At 31.2% G+C, this 7500-nt stretch overlaps 1 pseudogene; it reads left to right on the forward strand.

Moving 5' to 3' along the window:
• The window catches only part of LOC145061268 (uncharacterized), a 4409-nt pseudogene extending 3462 nt beyond the window's left edge, over window positions 1–947 (forward strand).
• Window positions 948–7500: the final 6553 nt, after the last annotated feature.

Genomic DNA, 7500 nt, shown 5'->3' on the forward strand with positions numbered 1-7500 from the left:
CATATTCACGACTTGTCTCAAACAAGAGAAAGAAACAAGTATCCTATTTTTATAGATATTCACGATATGTTCCCTATGGTAACTGAGTTCATGAATTATGGCCAACAAACAGTACGAGCCGCAAGGTATATTGGTCAAGGTTTCATGATTACCTTATCACACGCGAATCGTTTACCTGTAACTATTCAATACCCCTACGAAAAATTGATCACATCCGAGCGTTTCCGCGGACGAATCCACTTTGAATTTGATAAATGCATTGCTTGTGAAGTATGTGTTCGTGTATGTCCTATAGATTTGCCCGTTGTTGATTGGAAATTGGAAACTGATATTAGAAAGAAACGATTGCTTAATTACAGTATTGATTTCGGAATATGTATATTTTGTGGTAATTGCGTTGAGTATTGTCCAACAAATTGTTTATCAATGACTGAAGAATATGAACTTTCTACTTATGATCGTCACGAATTGAATTATAATCAAATTGCTTTGGGTCGTTTACCAATGTCAGTAATTGATGATTACACAATTCGAACAATTTTCAATTTGCCTGAAATAAAAACTTAAGAACTCATTTTGATCTAAAAGAATGAAGGTTTTTATTTGGTGAATAATTACAATTATATTGATTAGGGGGCGAGAATCCTGTTTTAATTTATATTAAAAATCTATTTCTATAGTCTATATTGAGGATTTGCAAATATATAGATTCAAATTACTCTTTCGAGAGATTAAGCCAATAACTATATCTCCATCAATCCATATCCATGAAAATGGAATTTTTTTATAAGAACTATTATAAAAAAGTAGAGTTACTTCTTTTTTCCTGACCGGGTCAATAAAGTTATGAAAGATTTTGATTTATTTATCTCTGATTTTATATATAATGGATTTACCTGGACTAATACATGATTTTCTTTTAGTCTTTCTGGGATTGGGTCTTATATTAGGGGGTCTGGGAGTAGTATTACTTCCCAATCCTATTTATTCTGCCTTTTCGTTGGGATTGGTTTTTGTTTGTATATCTTTATTCTATATTCTATCAAACTCCCATTTTGTAGCTGCTGCGCAGCTCCTTATTTACGTAGGAGCCATAAATGTTTTAATAATTTTTGCTGTGATGTTTATAAATGGTTCAGAATATTCCAAAGATTTCCATCTTTGGACCGTTGGAGATGGAATAACTTCGGTGGTATGTACAAGTCTTTTTGTTTCACTAATTACTACTATTCCAGATACGTCATGGTACGGAATTATTTGGACTACAAAAGCAAACCAGATTATAGAACAAGATTTGATAAGTAATAGTCAACAAATTGGGATTCATTTATCAACAGATTTTTTTCTTCCGTTTGAATTCATTTCAATAATTCTTTTAGTTGCGTTAATCGGCGCAATTGCTGTAGCTCGTCAATAATAACTCTTTAGAACTGGGAAAAACCTTGTTATGAGCTATCACATGCATTTCCTTTTTTCTATTTTTGTATATAAAATACAAATTGTTTCTTAGTAGTAGTTTGATCTATTCCCAATATAATATATTCCTTTATTCCATTACTCGTTATATTCTAGTCAATCCAATTGGTTAAATTGTTGTTCATATTGAAATGAATCGAGATTGATAAGGAGTTGGTTAATGATGCTCGAACATGTACTTGTTTTGAGTGCCTATTTATTTTCTGTCGGTCTATATGGATTGATTACAAGTCGAAATATGGTTAGGGCTCTTATGTGTCTTGAACTTATATTAAATGCGGTTAATCTCAATTTTGTAACATTTTCGGATTTTTTTGATAGTCGTCAATTAAAAGGAGCCATTTTCTCCATTTTTGTTATAGCTATTGCAGCTGCTGAAGCTGCTATTGGACTCGCTATTGTTTCATCAATTTATCGTAACAGAAAATCAACTCGTATAAATCAATCGAATTTGTTGAATAAGTAATATTATCATATAAATTAGAATTTTCATAAATTAATAATTAATTCAAATTAGCATGTCTGCCACGTAAGGTATCCTCATGTTATCACAAATATACGAAATCAAAGTATTTTGGCGCTGTCAATCCAGAAGTAGATTAATAAAAAAACTCGGGGAACTCATCGATTCATCTAGTATTTAAATATATAATTCATTTATCAATTTACTAGATTGAAACCTTCTCACGTTCAAAAATGGATAGATCCAATGTCACATTCAGTAAAGATTTATGATACATGTATCGGGTGTACGCAATGTGTCCGAGCCTGTCCCACGGATGTATTAGAAATGATACCTTGGGATGGATGTAAAGCCAAACAAATAGCTTCCGCTCCAAGAACAGAGGATTGTGTCGGTTGTAAGAGATGTGAATCCGCCTGCCCAACAGATTTCTTGAGTGTTCGAGTTTATTTATGGCATGAAACAACCCGCAGCATGGGTATAGCTTATTAATACGTTACATAAAACCCTACTTGAGCCCATTTTTTTTTTTACCGCCAAAACCTGTGCTCAAAAATATCTTATTTTTGGGCATAGGTTTTTCTGGTCCAAGTGTATCTTGTCTTTACCACGAACAAATTTCCTTGGTTAACAATAATTGTAGTTTTACCAATATTTGCGGGTTCCTTTATTTTATTTCTTCCACATAAAGGAAATAGGGTCATTAGGTGGTATACTATATGTATATGCATGTTAGAACTTCTTCTAACAACCTATGCATTCTGTTATCATTTTCAATTGGACGATCCATTAATCCAACTAGTAGAGGATTATAAATGGATCAATTTTTTTGATTTCCGTTGGAAATTAGGAATAGATGGACTGTCTATAGGACCCGTTTTATTAACAGGATTTATCACTACTTTAGCTACTTTAGCAGCCTGGCCTGTTACTCGGGATTCTCGATTATTCCATTTCTTGATGTTAGCAATGTACAGTGGTCAAATAGGATCATTTTCTTCTCGGGACCTTTTACTTTTTTTCATCATGTGGGAATTAGAATTAATTCCGGTTTATCTACTTCTATCCATGTGGGGAGGAAAGAAACGTCTCTACTCAGCCACAAAATTTATTTTGTACACGGCGGGAGGTTCCATTTTTCTCTTAATGGGAGTTCTGGGTGTCGGTTTATCTGGTTCTAATGAACCAACATTAAATTTTGAAACATCAGTGAATCAATCGTATCCTGTGGCTTTGGAAATAATATTCTATATTGGATTTTTTATTGCTTTTGCTGTCAAATTACCGATTCTACCCCTACATACATGGTTACCAGATACCCACGGAGAGGCACATTACAGTACTTGTATGCTTCTAGCCGGAATTTTATTAAAAATGGGAGCGTATGGATTGATTCGGATTAATATGGAATTATTACCACACGCTCATTCTATATTTTCTCCTTGGTTGATGATAGTAGGTACAATACAAATAATCTATGCAGCTTCAACATCTCCCGGCCAACGCAATTTAAAAAAAAGAATAGCCTATTCCTCCGTATCTCATATGGGTTTCATACTTATAGGAATTGCTTCTATAACCGATACGGGACTCAATGGAGCTATTTTACAAATAATCTCTCATGGGTTTATTGGTGCTGCACTTTTTTTCTTGGCAGGAACGAGTTATGATAGAATACGTCTTGTTTATCTCGACCAAATGGGCGGAGTAGCTATCCCCATGCCAAAAATATTTACGATGTTCAGTAGTTTTTCCATGGCTTCGCTTGCATTACCGGGTATGAGTGGTTTTGTTGCAGAAGTTATAGTCTTTTTAGGAATAATTACCAGCCAAAAATATCTTTTAATGCCTAAAATTGCCATCACTTTTGTAATGGCAATTGGAATGATATTAACTCCTATTTATTCATTATCTATGTTACGCCAGATGTTCTATGGATATAAGTTATTTAATACTCCAAACGCTTATGTTTTTGATTCTGGACCGCGCGAGTTATTTGTTTCGATCTCCATTTTTCTACCTGTAATAGGTATTGGTATGTATCCGGATTTTGTTCTTTCACTATCAGTTGACAAGGTTGAAGGTATTCTATCTAATTATTTTTATAGATAGTTTTCTTAAAGAAAAAAACTCCTATGATTTTTAAGAGTTGGTTGACTAATGAAAAGAAAAAAGAAGAAGGATTTTTATTCTCTTAAATCTTAAATTTTTATTCTCTTAAATCTTAAATAAAGTAAAAACAAAATATGAATTTTAATTTTCACCCAATATACTTGGTCTTTGCGAGAACCGTGTGAATCACTACACTACTTGACTTGATTCACACGGTTGTCGCCGGTTGACACAAGGTGTTTTATATACACCGTATTCCGTTTGTATTCGTAAGAACTTTTCTGGAATTTAACTAGAGGTTAACGTAAATGAACCATAACTATGTAGCCCTATTCCTAATAGATTTACCCCAAAATAGCATATCCAAATTATAAGAAAGCCTAGAGTCGCCACAATTGCGGAATTTGCCCCCTGAAAATTTTTATTTGTTCGAATATGCAAATAAATTGCAAATACGATCCAAGTAATAAAGGCCCAAGTTTCCTTTGGATCCCAACTCCAATATGATCCCCATGCTTCATTAGCCCATACTGCTCCTGAAAGAATACCTATGGTTAAAAATATAAATCCTAGGCTAATCACGCGATAACTCCAATAATCTAATTGTTGAATCAATTGGGCCTTGTAATAATTCTTAGCAGACAAAAAGTAATTTTTTTTTAAAATATTGTTTCTTTCATTCTTGTATTGGATTTCACCAAATGAAAAAGACTCATTTAATTTTAAGAAATTATTACTTTTATAACTATAAAAAATCTTTCTAAATGTAATGACTAGAAGTGCTACTGATAATAAGGATCCACAAAGAAGAGCCGCATAGCTCAATATCATCATACTTACATGCATTATTAACCACTCCGATTGTAGAGCAGGTACTAATATTGTGGGTTTACGTATTTCAGTTAAAAGACCCGAAGTAGCAAAGCCCTGGGTAAAAATAGTACTTGAGGCAGTTATTTCGGTTAAATAATTTTTTCTTATTTTGAAATAAGGGACTATATGAATAAGGGAGAAACTCCATGAAAGAAAAATTAATGATTCATATAAATCACTTAGTGGGAAATGGCCCGAATAAATCCAACGAGTGATTAATAATCCTGTTAGACATAAAAAAGTAACTATCATCCCCTTTTCTGACGAATCATATGGTTTTATGATTTCATTGCCCAATAAGGTTATCAAATGAATTATAATTACAATTGAAACAATTGAAAAGGAAATATGAGTGAATATATGCTCTAAAGTTGAAAATATCATAAAAATGAAAAAAAAAGGGAGGGAATCCCCTAAATTAATATTAATTAAGAATTAGAAATCGGGAATTTAATTTATTTTTATTATAGGATCTATTGGATATCTTTTAGAATATGTCATGCCGCTACTCGGACTCGAACCGAGATGCTCTAGCACTGCTTCCTAAGAGCAGCGTGTCTACCGATTTCACCATAGCGGCTTACTCGAACTAATAATAGCCTATTTATATTCAATCGTCGATATTGAACAAGTCAATTCAATCAAATAAGTTTTTTAGTCAACACTCAAATTGATAAAAAAAATGAGTTCAAAAGTCAATTTGAAGGTTCATTAGTTTCATTTATTAGGGTGTCCGTTTATTTATCTTATCTTAGGGCTTTGACATAGTTTATCCTATTCGAAAATCCAACTTTTGTAAGTAGATTATTCTCTCGATAGAATAAAAAAACTGTTTTCATTTTTTACTTTTATTGATACTTCATTATTTCTCGTTTATCTGATTTCATAAATTTCAAACAAAAAATAAATTTTCTCAATGAATCCAAAATAGGTTATTTTGGATTACTTCAAATTGACACATTATTTGTACATTGACAGATTAGTTATACATAATATCTCAACAATGGAGTTCTTTTATTAATTGGGCTCAAAATTGGAGATATATGGTAAATCCATTTCATATAGTAATTACTAAAAATTATAAAAAATTATAAATTAAGAAGTCATAAAGTTATTCAAAATTTTTTACCATGTAATCTATTAGTTTCAACAATCCATTAATTTGAACTAAAAATATTATATCTGCCCTTCCCGAGAAAGAGAAAAATTGTTCATTATTGTAAAGGTCGATGGGGAAAATAAGACTCCCCACCATAAAAATATTAGTGAAAATATACTACAAAGAAATAAAAAATCTTGTACTGGTCTATTTCTTATTGATTAGAATAGGGACTGCCCATTGTTAATTTCATATTCAAAAAGTATTGAGCCAAATTTGTGAGTCAAATCCATTCCGATTATTCCAATATTTTAGGACTTATTTGTTTGTCGCACAAAAAAACTTTTGGAATTCCCAGTAGAAAGAGATTTCCCTAATGACAAAGCTTTTAACGCCGCCCAATATCCTTTCCTTTTCCAAATATTTTTACGAATACGCTTTTTTGATATAGAAGTACGTTTTTTTGGAACTGCCATTTGAAAATCATTGTTATAGTTGGATGTGAAAGACATCTATTATTCAAAACAAATTATTATTTCTTATTCATTATCTATTTTTTTCTATAAATAATATTCTCTTCATAAAAAAGAAATATAGATATGTAAAAGATCCGTTAAATTGGATCAAAAATTACTCGAAATAATAAAATTTTGATTCCATACAAGATTTGTCAAACCAAAAATTTTTGGTTTGGAACTCTTAGTTCTCCTCTCAAATTTATATCTTTAGAATCTGCTAGGTCATAGAAATGAAACTTAATGATTTAATAAAAATAAAGAAAGAACCTAAAAGACCTTGATTTTCGTCATTCTAGACTTTATTTACAACTAATAAAATACCTCAATTGTAAACTTTTGCCTACTAAAAAACTTGAGTCTTTTTTTAGTCAAACTCGAGAAAAGAATACACCTAAATTCAATTTTGAAATTCGAATCAGATTACTAATAAATCTGTTAAAGGATACGTGGTTTGATAAAAAAATATCTCAGGCGTTTTTTACCCTTTCTCGATAAAAAAAGTTCATTTTAGATCTATAATATTCTAACGTTTACTAAGAAATCGTTTTGATTGAAATGGAAAACAATCAATCCCATAATGAATTAGTTAATGCGTTGAAAGAAACTAACTAAACTCAAGAGTTTTTATTTCATTAGACCGATGACCTTAGTTAATCCTATAATTCATATCAGCATCAAGTACTCTTTTTAGCGTAATTTTTTATCCTTGCTCTATGAATCTAAATTATTATTACGAGAATTTCTCGTAATAATAATTTAGATTTGCATTTTCATGTTATAAGTATTCATTTTTATATCTAACTTGGTCATCTCATTTGACCAATTGTAACTTCTTGTTTTGAATATTTGATTTGAACGATTCTGAAAAGACTCAGAATAAATACTAATCTAAAATTATTTAAAATTATTAAATAAGTTAGTGCATATCTTGATTTTTTATTGACTTTTTTCGAACGAGG

Source organism: Lactuca serriola, chromosome 7 (assembly GCF_051521515.1).
Source record: "Lactuca serriola cultivar US96UC23 chromosome 7, Lser_US96UC23_V15, whole genome shotgun sequence".
Taxonomy (NCBI): domain Eukaryota; kingdom Viridiplantae; phylum Streptophyta; class Magnoliopsida; order Asterales; family Asteraceae; genus Lactuca; species Lactuca serriola.